We start from the raw sequence: 20,144 nt of genomic DNA on the forward strand, positions 1-20,144 counted from the left end.
TCTGGTGCCAATTAGAATAAATCTATGATGGAATTGGGTAATTTTCTGATGAAAAAGCACTTTTCTAGAAGAAGATTTTAATTTTTCCGAACAATGGACCACTCTACATAATGACCATCTCTCAATTACTTTGAAATCAAAAAACGGTATCAGATTTTAGAAGTGGAATAGATATTTTAGCGAAATGTCAACTGACAGAAACCTAATGTCAGACAGTTATTAGCTATAGAATTGCATGAATTTTCAAATCGCGATTGGTAATCTATACATTGAAGAAACCAGTTTTAAGCGCATTATACGATTTACCAATCATTTTATGGCACAAAGAGAAGTTTTGAAAGATTCCTTCCACAAGACATCTTTAAAACCATCAAGCTTTTTGAAGTATTTGATATGAACAGGCGTGCGATTCGATCAATCACCAAGGCTAATAGTGAACAACAGTAACGACAATAGTTATTATAGCGACCCGGTTTAAGAGAAGAGTGACCCTATAGTGAATCGCGGATTCCATAAAAGTGACTTGAGATATCAAATCTAATGAAATGTAAACTCCAATCCAATTACCTACTATTAGTGATCAGTGACATTAGGAACGTTTAGTGCAGTATAAATAAAGGAGAATTCTTGAAGGATTTCTTCAAAAATAAGTGTAAGTATTTGTATCTCATAACAAAAAAAAAATCTGTGAAGTTACTGGAGGAAATATATGTCGTCAAAATTTCTTGCGAAAAAAGTATGCTTCAGCAGAATCTCAACATAATAAACATATAATGATTAATTTTAAATTTTAATTTATGTTATATTCTTATATCGTAACTCTTGTTCAAATATTGTCAATGACAAATTAAGAGTTATATGTTTCCACAATTAATTGATTTTTCATAAATTCAAGCGCTAAAAGGGATTACAAAGCCAAGTTCATCAGTTTTTGTACCACAATATTCTGAATAGTTCTAAATAACATACCTCAAGGAATACTTTCGTGTTCTCACTTAATCGATATAGCCAGCTAGCCGTCATATTTTGAAAAGCCTTTCCTTTAGTTGTCAAGTCTTTCCCAGTGTTGGGGTCTTAATCAAGTTTTAACCTTCCAGTCATCACGCGGTTTGCCACCGTCAGAACCACCACGCTGCTGTTGTGAACGAAAAGCGAGTTTTTTTCAACAGTGTTGTACAAAATACAACAGCGTGACGACTGAAGTGTTAATCGTCTCACATAAAACTCATATTTTGATAGCATTGAAAAGTTAGTGTAAGTAGTGTATGACACGAAAGGAAATTAACGATATAAAAGCAGCACTTAAATTTGGAAGACAACAATGAAAAGCATAAAACATCCGCCATTGTTTTTCTTCAAGGATTTAAAAGTTACAGTTACAGAAGTTAATTTTGAATACTTGTCATAAAAACTAAGACTAAGTAATAGAGATATTGAAAACATGTGCAGGGTTTCTCAACTGGTGGTCCGCGGACCCCTAGGGGGCCGTGACGACTTCTCAGGGAGTCAGCGAAGCCATTGTAATGTGTAATTTCTCATGGTTGAAAAATAAATTCAAGGAATCTTTACATCGTTTGTTCAGCATAGAGCATTAGAAACGGGGTTCAGATTATTTATAATTAATTATTATTTACAATATTTTTTCTACCAATAAGAGATTACAATTATAGTTTTACATCACTGACTTTGCATGATTTTTTTTCAACTGTGCCAATAAACCTGATCTCGTTCCTAGGGGTGCAGGTCGTTAGGCCGAAAGTCGGTAGGCCGAAATAACACTTGATCATTTACTACTTTTTCAAATGGCTAACACATTAGTGTTTTTTTTCCTTCTTTTGATCAAAGGCTGTTCTTTCTAGTTAAATATCACATCAGATATTGTGGGCTTCTAGGTTATGCAAATTATCCTGATCTAACAATTGACAATCCATTCGACCTGAAAATACATTCGGCGGCTTCAGGATCTAACAACTGACAATCCATTGGACCTGAAAATTCATTCGGGGACTGACAGGTTTTTTCCAGCTTCCTGGCGAGACCCGCGGAAAATTTCTGGATAGCTTTTTAGCAAATTATCGAGGGAACTGAAAAAAATTGAAATTTTTCTCTTCTTCTAAATAATCATACCAATTTTCTCGAAATTGAATTGAGCTAATTCTGACTTGCTGTCACCTAAATGATGTAAAATATGTCAAGGTAGTAATAACAACATTTTCCTACATTTTCATCACAATTAAAGTTGTCTGGCAAACGCCAATTATGAGATTTTAAAATCTATTTTGCAAAATTTAACCTCACTCTTATTCGTCAATTGCAATTTATAAAATTATTCCAAGTAGCTTGCATGGAGGACACCTAACCTTTGGGAAATTTTTTGGCGAAAATTTCGAAGATTATGATGGAAAGCTTTGGAGTACCCAAAAAAAAATCAAATCTAGTGATTCGATTTCGAACAGAACTTCATTGTACTTTTGTGAATATTTTGACCAAGCCAGCAAAAACCTTTATTAGAAGCACCTGATTTTCTGTTGATTTTGACAAGATCCTTCTCAGAAGTTTATTATCGGAATCTCAGAAAGATGTTTAGTAAACTCTTGGTAAGATTCTTAGTAAATTTAGTGGACTACAGATGGTTTTAACAGAAGTGTTGCATTATCTGTTTGTACTCACGTATAAGAATTTGTAGAGTTGTCTGTATCTCTCTCAAATAGGTGATCATTTAATCACATCTACCTATTCCTCCAATCTTGTGTGATAGTCGGGGTATATAACTATCGCTGACATAAGTGACGGAAGGGAAGGGGCAACTTTCATACACCAGTCTAAAAATTTACCACTGGTTGGAGTATTGCTTAGTTTTAATGCTATTTTTAACGAATTACAGGCGTGACTTTTAGGTGTGCCTGCCTAGGATATCTGCAGCATGCTGGTTCATTATGACATCTTTGGATGGACACTCTATTTACAACATTTGAATATGGTATTAGAATGCCTCATTAAGGCTAAGCAGTCATGTTAACTTTGCAGTTCGTAATAACACTCAGTTGTCATTGCTCATATAATTTCAGAAAAGTATCACTATTTGCGCTTACATGCAGAAAGTATGCTGATAATTTTTTAAGCTATGTCAGTGTTAAAATATCTGATTTTTAATAATTTGAAATCGTGAGATGAATTAGCCACAATCATCGATGACGCGTAAAAAATCTATGACGGCCTACTTCGCCTTAATCTATTTAAAATTAGTGCATTTGACTCTTACGACGAAAAAAGGGGGCGCGGCTCAAAATTTCATACATGTTCTTATTCAGGACTTCGTCCAAAGTTATAAGTCACTAAACATACCAAGTTTGAGCTAAGCTCTGGCGATTTATTTTATCTGACAATAGTGAGATGAAAAACCGTATAAAATCTCCGATTTTATTCGAACTTCTACAATCAAAAAAGCGTAATTTCAAAACGAAAAAAAAATTGGCGACACATGCAGCTTAGCCAGAGAAAACGACTGATGAACACAGATTTAATGGATCTTTCTTCTGATAACAACAGTCTGTGGAGCACCGTGAATGGTGTACAATGTCAAGTGCATCGAAAAATGTCTGACCGCTATATTTCGCAGCTCACCAAAGCTGTCTGGACATGCAAGAAGTAGTTTATTTTATTTTATCACGTTTAGAGGTATTTTAACTTCTCAATCAAATATAATCAAGACATCATTATGGCCAAAACACAGAGCCTAATAAAGTTGAATTAATAACTGTTGAAATTTTACCCAATATTCTATGAGTTTACACTAATCTTTCCACTAGTACAGTATTTTGAACCAAATTTTGACAACACGTCAAATATTCCATGATGAGAAAAACGAGCCATTCCAAAATCGAACGGTCTTTGTGTTGTACATTTTCTACATAAATTATCCAAATAATTCAATCTTCGAAAGCCATCCTACAACATTAATTTAGCCAAGTTGAAGAAATTGTTGATAAATAATGTCAAAACTTATCAAATTTGAGTAAACTATTCGATTTGGTCACGATGCCAAAACGAATATTGCCAATATCGAACGGTTTCGTGTGTCATTTCATGTTCTTCTTGAGATTATGTCTTCACAGGATGATCTTCACATTATGCTTAATGTTGTAACAGTAATTAACTATGAGAATGCTTTGCAAAAGTTGCTATTTTCACAATCGTAAGGAATGTGACGACCTAGATTTGGAAAATCTAAGAAAATCCATCAATTGTAACATCGATTTCTCAAATTCCTATCAGTCGATTCCTAGCCTGATTACCAGTGTCACGGTCACCTATCGGTGTTAGATAAGTTTCGTTTTTTCGCCTCATGTCCCATAGATCAACAATTTTGTCACCTTCAAGGTTACCTGCAAAAGCGACGCAACCCCCAGCTGATAATCACCTGGGCTGCCGTAGCGATGACCGTACACGCGCGAAATCCGATAGAAGATCGCCACATATCCACACCTCACACAACACAATCCAATTTGCGAACCTCGGTCGCAATCGCTGCCTTCACATCCACCTTTCCCCACGCAAACACACACACACACCGTCGGTCGTCACATCGCAACACAATCGGCTGTTTGGCGCCACCGGGCCTGTTCCTAATTAGCCTCTGGCCGTGATTCCTCGAATTAGAATCCCCATACGCGCGTCTCCCATGCGCCTCCATCAGTCAGTGCTGTCGATCGCAAAAACAATGAACTCCCTCGTAATAACTATAATAGAGCCTCCGTCCGAGACCGGCCGCGCGAAATGCTGCAGCAATCATCGCGATATGATTCGAGACGTAATCAACAATAACAAAACGCTCCCTTCCCTTCGCTGCCCTTCCGTCCTTGTCACGGAAGATGATATCGCGGCTGCATCGAATCCGTGTAGTCGTCAGCTGGTTCGAGCTATTCAGTCGGAGAAGAGTTCAAAGGTGCAAAACAACAACGCAAAAAGACTCTCCAGCTATAGAGCTTAGTGACATTTGAACACACTTAGACTAGCATACGCTCGTCATACACAGTTTGTTTTTGTTTTCCTCAAAGAAACTTGCACACGCTTTCCAGACTCATCAAAATGCATATGGAAATGTTACCCAATTTGAAAAATTTACACCCGGATTCTGAGTGTTTTTCGAGACAGAGTGCATATTGTTTTCCTCAAAGGTTCACAACTACATCTACACTAGGGCACCCATACCATTGGGTGGATAACCACTATTGTACGCTACAGCTGCTGATTGTCGTCCCACACACAGACACTCACTGCTCACATACACGATGAATAATTCACAATAGTAAACATGCTGTCAGCTGACGAATGGGGAGAATGTGTAAAAACACTAAAGCAAACCCGTAGAACGAACACACATGCCTAGGATAACCGAGGGAAGCCATCCAGGTTTTTCATCTTGGCATTACGTTCCCATTGCGACAGAGCCAACCTTTCAGCTTAGTGTTCTCATGAGCACTTCCACAGTTATTAACTGAGAGCTTTCTTTGCCAGAGTTGCCATTTTTGCATTGGTATAACGAGTGGCAAATGCGATGATACTCAATGTCCTAGGAAATCAAGGAATTCGTTTACGAAAAGATCAAGGACCGACCGGGAATCGAACCCAGACACCTTGCTTTGCTTTTACCGTAGACGGTACCACTAGGCTAAGAAAGGCCCAATCCAGGCTGCCCGAAGTTGCGGAAAAATATTGCACACAGAGGGTCGCGTGTTGATTGAACCGCTTCCTCCACAGTTAGGTCGCCCAAGGCACCCTAAACTTCCGCCGGAACTCCGTCCTTCGTCTCCCCCTCTTTCACATCTGTGATACCGCAAGCAATGTCCTAGCGTACGGGTGGACTGGGGGTGCACTGCGGATACTTAGTGCACTTTCAGGTGCACGTCTCCCAATGTACACCTTCGGCGATGGAGGTTCGATGGTTTGGTGAGGGGTTCGTGAAATTCTATCTACTCATACATATACTGGGCCACATGCAGTGCAACGCAATACAAACCGAGCTAGTGGAGAGGCTAGCTTGTCTACTACGGGAGTTGTATTCTGCTACACTGTAGCTGTGTCGTCGGTGACGAAAATTGATGGCGCCTCGTGTCGGTTCCGCAGCGCTGAGTAGCTTAGCTGGTTAGTGGATTTGCGTTTTTTTTTCGTTCTGGAAGCGTAAGACATCGTATGTGAGCTTAACGACTGTGATTTTCCTACAGTGATTTGGCGAATTGGTATAGTGGCTTCTTGATTCTAAGAAATCTCTTAGAATGCATCCCAACTTTCGCAGAGAACGTGCTTCTATGCTTAGTTAGAGTACTTCCAAAGCAATCAGTTTACCAATTCTTCTTCGTCTTTCTGGCGTAAAGTTACAACGATAGTCATTGCCTAAGGGCTTTCTTTGGCAATGACTATTATTCCGATTGAGTGTCTAAAATATAGGACTTTCGAGATGAGAAAAGAGACCGAATAGTATTAAACAAAAAAAACAAAGAGGAGATCAAACAAGAAACAATGATACTCCGACCACATATTTCTCTAAGGGTACTTTGAGGATTCTATTAGTAGGTATATTTAATTGTTTTTTTTTCATAAATTTTATAATTAGACGTTTACCTACAGCTTTCCTCAGGTATTACGAAAGGAATTTGTTCAGGAGTTCATCCAGCAATTTTTTCCCAGAATTACCTTGGACTTCCGCTGTGGGGAGATCGCAGCAAGCCGTGCGCGCGAACAGACGTGTTTCACACCAACTGTCACGATTTTTCTCCTTTCCGCGTTTAATTTCAATTCGACTGATGAGTTTGCAAATCAGCTGGTACAAAAACAAATTTTCAATTGATTTGACTAATACTTTTACAATTATAACCAACGCTGCACCAGTACTATCTAGCTTTTTACGCTAACTTTGCTATAAACTTTGAATCACCCCTTTTTGAAGTCTCTTGTCTACACCATAATATTTTTATGGTTTAATCTAAGCAAACTTTGCGTTGTTGAAAATTTTTCATAATGATGCAAATGAACGTCAAAAATTGATCTTTTATTTATTCAAGTAACAAGAATCTGAAAATTTTATTACGGATTTTCTGGGCTTAAAGTGTATTAATGCTACTTTTGCCATTTTAGGTTCATGATAAGCAGTCATCAAAGGGACCGGTGCCTGGTAATTCTTGATGAGTTATTTTGAGGACTTACGTGAATGAGTGTTACGAACTTTTCAATGAATTTGGTGCCGAACGATTTGTTCCAGGGACAAATAATCACGCCTTGGACGACCTTGAAATGAATTTCTGGAGTTTGGGAGATTTTCTCGCTTGAAGAACAGTTTAAATCAAGGCCTGAGTGGTTACTGACCATTATTGAATACGGAGGAGTTTAATTTTTTTTATCACACCTCTTACTTGGAAAATTGTGCCTATTCTGCGCGGCGTGTGAGTCGATACGACTCGCTCTCACCGCGAGTAATGTGAGACGACTGTTGTTGATCAAATAGGAGCGAGTCGATAATTGGCACCTCTTTCGACTCGCGTCACCTCAAACGACGCGCAGAATAGGCACGAATGTTTGCTGCATCCAATAGGTAGATAAACTGTCCCCCATAAATGGACGATCATTATTAGAACACCTCAGACCAATATACATTTGAAAATTCTCATGTATATTCTAATATATCCCCTTGTTCACGCCCAAACCTGAACGACGACTGACAGCCGCCAGTCAGCGAGAGCGAATACCATGTTGCGCAATCATTCGACGTTAGCTCCACCCATCTGGCATGCAACGACACGACGGGACGACAATCGGACGGAAGAAGAAGATGAAGCAATAACGACCGGCAGAGTATAAAACCAGCGCAGGTAGCGTTGCGCATATCAGTCTTTTTTTTATATTTCGAAGTGTAAACATCGGGAGGAATAAAATGTGTAGTTAAGTGAAGTGGCTAGTTTTCTTTCGGCGTCTTCCTTGAGGAGCAGACCACCCGACGAGGAAATTTCTCTGCGGTGTTTACAGTCCACCGGCGATCGAGTTGTTGGCTTCGACGGACTTGTGGAATCCAATCCGCCCTTTTGAGGGCAAGAAGAGTTGTTTGTTTCTTCCCCCCACAAGCTCTCGAGAAGAAGACTCGCCCTATCCCGGCTTCCTGATTGAGCGGCACCTTCTCCTTTCCTGACGTGTTAGGACGTGTTTCGTCATGTCGCAAGAAAGCATGGAAGTCTATAGTGCGTTTCCCGGAGCCTAGTACGGCCCCGACACCCCTTATTCCATGAAGTTTACGGAATGTAAACATAACGGCCAAGCCAGGTTTTATTATGCTTGTGGATCATGTTAGTTAGAGTATTCGAGCCAAAAATGATGTACAAAATTGTATTCTCTCGAATTTCTTCATCTCCAATAATAAGGTAAAAAATGCTTTCCTCGAGTCAATGCCTAAAATGGATAGAAATAAATTTAAAAAAATAGGTAAATATTGCAACATGAAAAAACAGCTGCAAAACAAATCCTGTGAAAATATTTGACATAACAATCAACAATTAAAGAGCATGGCCTACTAAGACCTAACTATAAAATCGGTAGGCATAAATGTCAAAATGAAATCACCCCTCACAAATTTATAGCTAGCGTAAAAAGCTGAATAGCTGGATAGCTGAGGGTCGTGGGTTCGAATCCCACCGGTCGAGGATCTTTCCGGGTTGGAAATTTTCTCGACTTCCCAGGGCATAGAGTATATTCGTACCTGCCACACGATATACACATGCAAAAATGGTCATTGGCATAGTAAGCTCTCAGTTAATAACTGTAGGCTCTGTCCCAGTGGGGACGTAACGCCAGAAAGAAAAAGAAGCTGATCAATTAGAGTTTCGTGAAAAAAAAAATCAAATTTCACGTCAAAATATCGTTCGGCCGTTGAAAGTGAAAATCCGAATTAGTACTTATATTCATGTAGAAAAAACTGTTTCCCGGAAAAATTCAAATCGTAATTGTGTTAAAAGTGAACATAAGTCAAATTATAATTCTAGAAGAAGCAAAGAATAGTTATGTTATATTTCTATTCCTAATTGCTATTCAAATGGTGCCACTCTAAAAGGGAACTGGAAGTCATCCCTTTGGATAGCAAAATCGCCTTGAATATTTGGTGAGTTTGTTCCGATATAATCTCTAAAGGTGTTTTTTGAATCCAGAGCTGGAGTCGATTAATTTTTCATTGTCTTTCATTGGGTGGTTCTTCATGTCTTTCCAGAGAGCGAGAAAGGCGCTTAAGAAAAAGCTTTCGAGCCAGGACACAAGTGAGAAATACCTATCCCAAGAATAGGAGAACCAACACATGGGGAGTGCATTATCATTCTTAGCAACGCCACTCCCCAACTATTTTATCTATCTCCCTAAAATGAAACGGTTGGTACGGTTGTCCCCGTTTTTTCAATTAAAAATTCAAATATTTGCGTTTATCACGTTATTCATACGTGGATAATTTGATAGCCGTATTGTATTTGAATTATCTTCAAACCCAAGTCTGCACAGTGTGCCTGGCCATTTTAATATCTGTATCATATCACAAATATGCTGCAATAATTAATGCTGACAAAAAAATATTGGGAGAAATTTTGGTATCTCCAGGATGCTTTTCAATATTGGCTGTGCAAGCACTTAGAATAGAATAGAATAGAATAGAAAAGAATTGCCTTACAATTCCGCTGTTGAATGCCATACTTTTTCAAAATTTCAAATCAATTGATTTTCATAATTTCATTTCTACAAGAATTTCTTGTGAAAATGGTATAATATATTAACAGTAGATTTCCCAGTAATTTCTCTTTAAATTCCATTGATGATATCAAAGATTTTATTGGGAATTCGTTGAAATATTCCACAACAAATATCCATGTTTCTTCATGAAATCATCTTACAATACTTCAGAAATGTTGTTCAACAACATTACAGGAGTTATCCAAAGAATATGCTTCATAAATTTCCGTAGATTCGAAAGGAGTTCGCAACTTGAAGGTATCCTTGAAAAGTTCAATTAAAAAGAAAAAAAAATGCTTGAGAATTACGCGTATAAAATACCTGAAAGTGTGCATCTATTAGGAGAGATGTTTGGAAAATATTCCGATAGCTACTATGGATCGCTTCGATTGCAATTTTTAAATAACTATTTCCGTGTAAAATTAAAAATATCTTGAAATGAATCGTCAATGTTCTCGTCTGCAACTTTGTGAGTTGTATTATGCAGCTCACAGACGACTCAGACTGTTTGACCAACTTTGACTCTGACTCCAGGTTGATGCTCATGTTAGTGCTATGTTTGACCTTGTGTGACGAATCAATTTGACAGTTTGAGCAATCAATTTGACGATTGGCGAATCTGTTGCCAAACCGTCAAATTAGTTCCAACGAGTTTGATTTTGCTCAAACCAACCATGTTTGAAGAACTGATCGACGTCAGGATGTCAAATTGAAGCTTCGGCTTCCTATGAAGTACCGTAATTTCGGGTGAAATTGATCACTTTTCAAGGTTTTTCTTGTCTGATTTCTATAATGTTGACAATGCCAATGGCTCGGTAGCTTAGTTGGTAAAGCGCTCGTCTAGCATACAAGAGTCCTGGGTTCAAATCCCAGCCGAGCACGTGGATTTTTTTTTTTCATAATTTCACCCATAATTTGTCCATCTTTACCACGCGTAATGAGTTAATTAATTTAATAACCATGCGGATTGGATTACCGAATAGCTCAATATAAGTGTCAGTTTATATTAGAGTGTACTGCCTCTCTGTAGTAGTCATGTCGTCACTTGAGTGAGAACGACACGTTGATAGCCTTCCCACATCTTTACTCTTCCACAATACAGTTGTTGTGGAAGCGATGTAGGTACGATAGGCAAACAGTTTCAACACTAAACAAATCGCACTCGCTCGCTCCGCGTGTGTAGGAACATGAGATGGATGGATATTGGTTATGAAAGGGGTCCGCGTGGTCTGTAGGGATTTGAATTCTAAACTTGTAACCAACTCAGTTATTGGGTCACCAAGTGGCTCGGTAGCTTAGTTGGTAAAGCGCTCGTCTAGCATACAAGAGTCCTGGGTTCAAATCCCAGCCGAGCACGTGGATTTTTTTTTTCATAATTTCACCCATAATTTGTCCATCTTTACCACGCGTAATGAGTTAATTAATTTAATAACCATGCGGATTGGATTACCGAATAGCTCAATATAAGTGTCAGTTTATATTAGAGTGTACTGCCTCTCTGTAGTAGTCATGTCGTCACTTGAGTGAGAACGACACGTTGATAGCCTTCCCACATCTTTACTCTTCCACAATACAGTTGTTGTGGAAGCGATGTAGGTACGATAGGCAAACAGTTTCAACACTAAACAAATCGCACTCGCTCGCTCCGCGTGTGTAGGAACATGAGATGGATGGATATTGGTTATGAAAGGGGTCCGCGTGGTCTGTAGGGATTTGAATTCTAAACTTGTAACCAACTCAGTTATTGGGTCACCAAGTGGCTCGGTAGCTTAGTTGGTAAAGCGCTCGTCTAGCATACAAGAGTCCTGGGTTCAAATCCCAGCCGAGCACGTGGATTTTTTTTCATAATTTCACCCATAATTTGTCCATCTTTACCACGCGTAATGAGTTAATTAATTTAATAACCATGCGGATTGGATTACCGAATAGCTCAATATAAGTGTCAGTTTATATTAGAGTGTACTGCCTCTCTGTAGTAGTCATGTCGTCACTTGAGTGAGAACGACACGTTGATAGCCTTCCCACATCTTTACTCTTCCACAATACAGTTGTTGTGGAAGCGATGTAGGTACGATAGGCAAACAGTTTCAACACTAAACAAATCGCACTCGCTCGCTCCGCGTGTGTAGGAACATGAGATGGATGGATATTGGTTATGAAAGGGGTCCGCGTGGTCTGTAGGGATTTGAATTCTAAACTTGTAACCAACTCAGTTATTGGGTCACCAAGTGGCTCGGTAGCTTAGTTGGTAAAGCGCTCGTCTAGCATACAAGAGTCCTGGGTTCAAATCCCAGCCGAGCACGTGGATTTTTTTTTCATAATTTCACCCATAATTTGTCCATCTTTACCACGCGTAATGAGTTAATTAATTTAATAACCATGCGGATTGGATTACCGAATAGCTCAATATAAGTGTCAGTTTATATTAGAGTGTACTGCCTCTCTGTAGTAGTCATGTCGTCACTTGAGTGAGAACGACACGTTGATAGCCTTCCCACATCTTTACTCTTCCACAATACAGTTGTTGTGGAAGCGATGTAGGTACGATAGGCAAACAGTTTCAACACTAAACAAATCGCACTCGCTCGCTCCGCGTGTGTAGGAACATGAGATGGATGGATATTGGTTATGAAAGGGGTCCGCGTGGTCTGTAGGGATTTGAATTCTAAACTTGTAACCAACTCAGTTATTGGGTCACCAAGTGGCTCGGTAGCTTAGTTGGTAAAGCGCTCGTCTAGCATACAAGAGTCCTGGGTTCAAATCCCAGCCGAGCACGTGGATTTTTTTTTCATAATTTCACCCATAATTTGTCCATCTTTACCACGCGTAATGAGTTAATTAATTTAATAACCATGCGGATTGGATTACCGAATAGCTCAATATAAGTGTCAGTTTATATTAGAGTGTACTGCCTCTCTGTAGTAGTCATGTCGTCACTTGAGTGAGAACGACACGTTGATAGCCTTCCCACATCTTTACTCTTCCACAATACAGTTGTTGTGGAAGCGATGTAGGTACGATAGGCAAACAGTTTCAACACTAAACAAATCGCACTCGCTCGCTCCGCGTGTGTAGGAACATGAGATGGATGGATATTGGTTATGAAAGGGGTCCGCGTGGTCTGTAGGGATTTGAATTCTAAACTTGTAACCAACTCAGTTATTGGGTCACCAAGTGGCTCGGTAGCTTAGTTGGTAAAGCGCTCGTCTAGCATACAAGAGTCCTGGGTTCAAATCCCAGCCGAGCACGTGGATTTTTTTTCATAATTTCACCCATAATTTGTCCATCTTTACCACGCGTAATGAGTTAATTAATTTAATAACCATGCGGATTGGATTACCGAATAGCTCAATATAAGTGTCAGTTTAATGCCAAACAACTGAATGCAGGAAAACAAGTATGAAGGTGAGCCTCATTGACTCAGGTACCGTAATTTTCTAACAAATGTAATTTAAGTGCTAAAAAATATGTCTAAAATAAAAAATCGGGAGATCTCATTTCGGGGTGAAATTGATCACTTATCAATGCCATTATTGTTAGTTTTCAAAACAACTTTACATAATAAATTTGAGCTCCCTGAATCCGAATATGCTTGCCATATTCTTAACAATACAGTATTTATAGAAATAATGAATGTTTAAATTTCAAGAATAACGCAGAAAACGCCTAAATGTATGCAATTTCCTAAGGAATTTCTTGATATATTACAGAAATTCAATTATTTCAACTAAATCAACGAATTGGTACGAGTTTTGGTTATCAAATCTAGTTTGGGGATATATCTTTAGTATCCTCACAAACTTTCAGGATTGTACCATGTCCAAATCCTTGTCTAGAACTAGAAGTTTATTGATGTTTGTCAACACTGCACCGTACAAGATTTTGAAATTTTACATTATTTTCATAGTAATAAACATTTTTGAACGCAAAAAACTTCACAACACACAATTTGGACATACTTACGACAAACAACGTTCATTCACTGCAGGTTACATTGATATTTGTGCTCCATTAGGAAGAAATAAAATCGAGTGACACAGTGATCAATTTCACCCTACTGATCAATTTCACCCGAATTTACGGTACCGGTATAGATGGGTGGCAAGTCAAAATACGTGAATTAACGCAGGTCGACGCCGTGGCTATCTACAGTACTGGACAGAATAAAGTACGCATTGGCGTTTTTCCATACAAAATGGTCAAGTTTGGAGATCTGAATCTCAGCTTTTAGTGGTCCGATTGATCTGAAATTTTCACCACAGCCTAGATATAACATAGATTTTACTCAATTAAAATATCACTGCATTTGAAACACAATCTTTTAAATTATTGAAAATCTCTCAATTTGCAAAAAAATGCAAAATTTAATTTTGAAAACATTTTGAAAACAATCAGTTTTACCGAAAAATGATGTTCTGCAAACTTGTGTGTCTTATCAAATTGTACATTTTTGCAGAAGGACATATTGCTCTAAATATTTTCATTTAAAAATTATTTTTATTTAAAATTTTGTCATTTTTATCGAACTTTGAGATTTGCGATAACTTAAAAGTTCGTTAATGAAAAACTATGAATTTCTAGCCTAGCAAATTTGAGGTTACTGCGGTGAAAATTTCAGGTCAATCGGACAACTAGAAACCGAGATATAAGACTCCAAACATTTTGTATGAAAAAACGGCCAATGCGTACTTTATTCTGTCCGGTACTGTAGAAGATATGTGCTCTTCAGTTGTATCAGTTGTATATTCCACTAGCGTATTTCCACATTTTTTTTTTATCAAATCCACCACCAAAAGTTAAATAAGGAATTCCTCCAGGAATTGTACTAGGAATTTCAATAGGAATTCCTCCAGGTAATGCTACAGGAATTTCTTCAGGAATTCTACCAAATTTCCTTCATGGATTTCATTGGTAATTCCTTCATGATTCCACCAAGTGTTTCTCTAGAAATTTAATCAAGATTTTGTCCAGTGATATAACAGAGATTCAATTCCTGTAAGGATTCCTTTAGAAATTTCTTCCGAAAGTTTACCTGGAATTCCTCATGGTATTTCACCAGGAGTTTCTCAAGGATTTCCATCTGAAGTTTCACTAGGGATTCCTTTAGAAGTTCTTCCAGGGATTTTATCAGAAGAACTTCAAAAGTTTCCATCAGAAGTTATTGTAAGGATTTCACCAGGAATTCCCTCAGAGATTCCACCATGAACTCCATCAGAATTTCTTTCAGGGATTCCATCAGTAGTTTCTCTAGGAATCAGGAGTTATTGTAGGGATTTGAACACGAGTCGTTCAATAAATCCATCTGAAGATACTCATGATAATTCATGATAGAATTCTATGAAAGATTCCAGCAGGAGTTTCTTCAGGGTTTTCATCTGGAATCATTCTAGGGATTCCATCAAAAGTTCTTCTGGGGATATCATCAGAAATTCTTCTAGGGATTTCATCAGGAGATCCTCCAATGATTCCTTCAGGAGATCCTTCAAGAATATCTTTAGGAATTCCTTCAAGGATTCCATCAGAAGTTCCTCCAGGGATTCCTTCAAGAGTTCCTATAGAGGTTCTATCAGAAATACTTTTAGAGCTTCCATCAGAGTTCTTCTGATGATTTCATCAGAAGTTCCATCAAGGGTTCCATCACGATTTCCTTCTGAGACTCCATATGGAATTCCTCCAGAGATTCTATCAGGAGTTCCTCTAGAGCTCAATCAGGAATTTTATCAGGAATTCTTCCAGGAATTTCATCAGGAGTTCCTATAGGGATTCCATCAGGAGTACTTCTAGGGATTTGATCAGGAGTTCCTCGAGGAATTCCATCTGGAGCTTCTCTAAAAATATATTTAGGAATTCTTCCAAGGATTCTATCAAGAGTTCCTCCAGAGATTCTATCAGGAGTTCCTATAGAGGTTCCAGCAGGAGTATCTTTAGGGCTTCCATTAGAGTTCTAATGGGGATTTCATCAGGAGTTCCTCCAGGGATTCCACCAAGAGTTCCTTCAAAGATTCCACCTGGAATTCCTTCGGCGATTCTATCAGGTGTTCGTCTAGAATTCCATCAGGAATATTATCTGGAACTTCTCCAGGGATTTCATCACAAGTTCCTATAGAGATTTCATCAGGAGTTCTTCTAAGGAATTCATCAGGAGATCCTAAAATAATTCCATCGAGAGTCTTTTCAAAAATATCTTTAGGAATCATTGATTAGGAGATATTTGGACTAAATTTGTCATTTTTCATTTTTCTTTAGGGCTTCCATTAGAATTATTATGGGGAATCCATCAGGACTTCCACCAAGAGTTCCTTTTGAGATTCCACCTGGAATTCCCCAAACGGTTCTATCAGAAGTTCCTCTAGAATTCCATCAGGAGTCTTATCAGGAATTCATCCAGGGATTTCATCAGGAGTCCTTCCAATGATTTCTTCAAGAGTGTCTTCAAGAATATATTCAGGAATTTCTCCAAGAATTCCATCATAAGTTCCCTCAAAAATTCCATCAGGAGTTCCTATAAGGAAGCTATCACAAATACCTTTGGGGCTTCCATCAGAGTTCTTCTGGGGATTTCATCAAGAGTTCCTCCAGGGATTCCATCAAGAGTTCCTTCAGATATTCCACCTGGAATTCTTTCGGAGATTCTATTAAGAATTCATCCAGAGATTATATCTGGAGTTTTTCGATGAATTCCATCTGGAGCTTCTTCAAAAATATCTTTAGGAATTCCTCCAAGCATTCCATCATGAGTTCCTCCAGAGATTCTATCTGGAAGTCTCATAGGGATTCCAGCAGGAGTACTTTTAGGGCTTCCATTAGAGTTTTTATGGGGATTTCATCAGGAGTTCCTCCACGGATTCCACCAAGAGTTCCTTCAGCAATTCCACCTGGAATTCCTCCAGAACAATATTTCATAAAGGAGGACATATTGCTTTAGTAATTTTAAAATGTCGAAATACCTTAGAAATTACTACGAAATTTCAAAGTCTTCCATTTTCTTTAACACTATCCCAGTTCTTAGTGGGTTTATGTTCCATTTTACTTAAATGAGATCTACTTAAATTGAGAACTGCAGATCTTTTGCCAAAGTTACTCTAAGTCAAGATACTAACCAAGACAAGTCTACATTCCTCAAGCTAAATCTAGTCAGACATTTCTGCATTCGTTTCATGTTCAAAGATAAAAGGCATAACCTGTTTCTTCAAATTACAGAAAAATGATACACAGACTGCTCCAATGCGATGCCACAGTCCCTCCCAACTTCGTGATTCATATTAAATTACCAGAGAATGAAAACAAACCGCCCTTCTCGACTCTACCTTTCCTCCAATCCCATCGATAAGAACCTCAAAAACAACACCAATCCAAACGCTTCCCCTATCTATCAATGATAAAACGTAGTATTCCCATCCCCCACTGAATCGAAGCCTTCCTCGTTAATAGTGCAGTGGCAATGGCCTGAACTGGCCGCCCGCGCTATCAACTACGCGATGATGACGATAATGGGTTGAACTTCCCAAGCCTTCTCCCCCGCCAGAAGCAAAAAAAAAACAGCGAAACAACAGCATATATGCAATGTTAAACGCCACCCTCCTGGATTTCGCCATATTGATTCCCCGGTCGCGGCGGTACCCATTTCATTAGCATATTGGGAGCAGCACCACATCGTTTTCGTTACACGCGGTAGCAGGTAGGTGTGGATATCGAATCGTAGCGTGTGGCATCCCGAGCAGGAAACTAATAGCTTGCACCTATCAATGGATACCAAATTTTGCTATTATTGCACAATTTGGTATTGTTTCTGTAGTTCAAGTGTTATCCAAATCTCACATTGGTATTATTAGGATATTGAAAATATTGTTTGAAACCATCAAAAATACCTCATTGAGGTATCCGAAAGCTATTAAGAACTACTCGAGGTGCCTACTGAACTTCTATTGTAAAATTTCACTTCTACATGAAAATTCATCAGGTATTGCATTACCTGATCTAATTATTAGTTTGGTGCTTGTAGAATATGCATGAGATGTTGTATGATGTGTTAGTCTAGTACACGACACTGAAGATGGCCTTACAGTTGAGGTCGAAATACGCGTATCTGTCAAAGGATACAAACTCTAGTGGAATTAAATGGTATAGTACTAAATTCGGTTTTTCATCTACTTATAGGTATTCCACTAAACAGCTCGAAGATTTATTATCTTATGTATAGTTCATTCTTACTTTACTCAGGTGGTAGGTACTGAAAATTATCTAGTAGTGCAGCAATTTTCTTCTGCTCGGGATGGCAGCCGCAGCGTGCAGCCTAGTTGCTAAATTATCGATCTGTTTGTGCTGCTCCACTACCAATCTGCAGCGATGCGATGCAACTATGACGAGTTGGTTGTGTTCTTTTCTACTACGAAAGCCTACCCTACCCCTCTCTTTTGAGACTGTTTGTACTGAACTGAGAACGCCAGAAGAAGGGACGGTGGCGGTATTTGTTTACGTTTCGTTCACCTTGGTCTACAATTGCAGACAGCTGCAGCAGCAGTGCATATCAGCAGTAGAGCAATTGGCGGTTATTGCGATGCATGGCAATCGTTTCTATCCGTGAAGCTTCAGGTCTGAATTTTGGTACGATATTTTTGGTTGGATGAGAGAAAGGGTTAGCTGAACACTTCTGTAAGATTAATTAACTCATTTTACATACGTGAAGATAGTTAAGTAATGAGCAATATCACAAAAAAATCATCTCTCGGGTGGGAGTCGAACCCACGACTCTTGTATGCAACACGGGGGCTTTGCCGACAAAGCTAAACTCTTTTCAACATTTTTTTCACCCTATCGACAGAGGTACATATGGCAATCTCGAATTTTAGGACGCTCAGAAACTGATCTAGAATTGATTTAACATGATATTTTGAATCTCCAAAGATGTTATATAATAATCTTCTTCTTCTTCTTGGCAGTACGTCCTCACTGGGACAGAGCCACTTCCCAGCTTAGTGTTCTTATGAGCACTTCCACAGTTATTAATTGAGAGCTTTCTTTGCCAAAGTTGCCATTTTCGCATTCGTATGTCGTGTGGCAGGTACGATTATACTCTATGCCCAGGGAAGTCAAGGAAATTTCCATTACGAAAAGATCCTGGACCGACCGGGAATCGAATCCAGACACCTTCAGCATGGCTTTGCTTTGTAGCCGCGGACTCTGACCACTCGGCTAAGGAAGGTCCTTTATACTATGATCTCTATGCAATAAATATTGGCAGAATCATTTTAGATTCAAAGAATCCATTAAGGTAATTAAGAAGAAATTCCTGAAAATATTGGAACTCCAGGAGCTAACACTGATTGAAGTTTTGGAAAAATGCCTGGAGGACCTAAACAAAAATTCATGTTGAAATTACATTGTGGAATTCACGGAGGAACCGTTAAAGAATTCCTGGAGTAATTCGCGGAGGATTTCCTGAAGAAAATTTCAAAGTATTGAGGAGGATTCCTGCATAAATTCCCAGATAAATCCGTGGAATTAGAAAAAAGACCTCTGGACACATTAAAAAATCATACAGAAATACTTGCTGGAACGTTCAAAATTTCTTACGAAATTCTCGAAAGATACAACTGTACAAATCTATGGATGAATCCATGGAAGAACCATAGACAAATTCCTAGTATACATTACACATCGTAACAAAAATGACATTTTTGCATGCTGACAAACTTGCATGCAAGTTGGCTAAAATAGTCAAATTTTGCATTTTCAACAGCCAATATCTCAAAAACTAGACGTGCTATGATATTTTTGAAAACGGCAATGGAGTCAACAACCCTTAGCTAAGCAAATAGCGGTATTTTGAAGCTTGAGATAAAAACGTGTTCCACAGTGTTAATAGAATCTTTGAAAGGGTCTGAAAGCAGCCTAGAAGAGTTTCTTGAAGGAAGTTCTGGATGAATTTGAGGACAAATTTCTGATAGGTTTCCCAAAGGGTAGTGAGGAACTGGTGGATAAAAACACTTGAAGAAATGTATGCAGAAAAGTCTAGATGAATGAATGTTATAGAGGAATCCTTGGGATTTCCTTTTACTTCCCGGAGAAATCCATAGAAGGATGCTTTCAGGCATCTATAGAGCATTCAATGGAGGAGTTACTGATTTCCTTTTTCGGACAATGTTTATGTGATTCTTACCTCTAATCTACAACTAAGGAATGCCTAAACAAGTTGATGGAATAAACTTTTAAATAAGTCTTCGGGGAAAGCCTGGAGAGATTCCAAAAATAATTTCAAGCCTGTTTCCCAAAGAAATCACTAGGGCAATTCTTGTAGTTTTTTTTCTGGAAAAAAAAACTTTGTAGATATTCTAGCAGGAATCCAAAAATATTTGAAGGAATTTTAGGATAAACTCCTGAAAGGATTATGA

The 20,144-nt window shown here is 38.6% G+C and overlaps 1 protein-coding gene and 1 long non-coding RNA gene across 5 annotated transcripts in view; one reads left to right on the forward strand and one right to left on the reverse strand.

The window, feature by feature from the left end:
• The window catches only part of LOC5566516 (YEATS domain-containing protein 2), a 466,690-nt gene that overhangs the window by 396,417 nt on the left and 50,129 nt on the right, over positions 1–20,144 (reverse strand). The window lies entirely within an intron of this gene.
• Positions 5,659–7,478, forward strand: LOC110676667. Of its 2 annotated transcripts, none has more exons than XR_002500613.1 (3): positions 5,659–6,144; positions 6,225–6,573; positions 6,628–7,478. It is a non-coding gene; the product is annotated as an uncharacterized LOC110676667 (long non-coding RNA). The 2 variants fall into 2 exon arrangements; XR_002500614.1 differs by lacking the exon at positions 5,659–6,144 and having other exon boundaries at positions 6,154–6,573; positions 6,628–6,823; positions 7,135–7,477.

Source organism: Aedes aegypti, chromosome 2 (genome assembly GCF_002204515.2).
Source record: "Aedes aegypti strain LVP_AGWG chromosome 2, AaegL5.0 Primary Assembly, whole genome shotgun sequence".
Taxonomy (NCBI): Eukaryota; Metazoa; Arthropoda; class Insecta; order Diptera; family Culicidae; genus Aedes; species Aedes aegypti.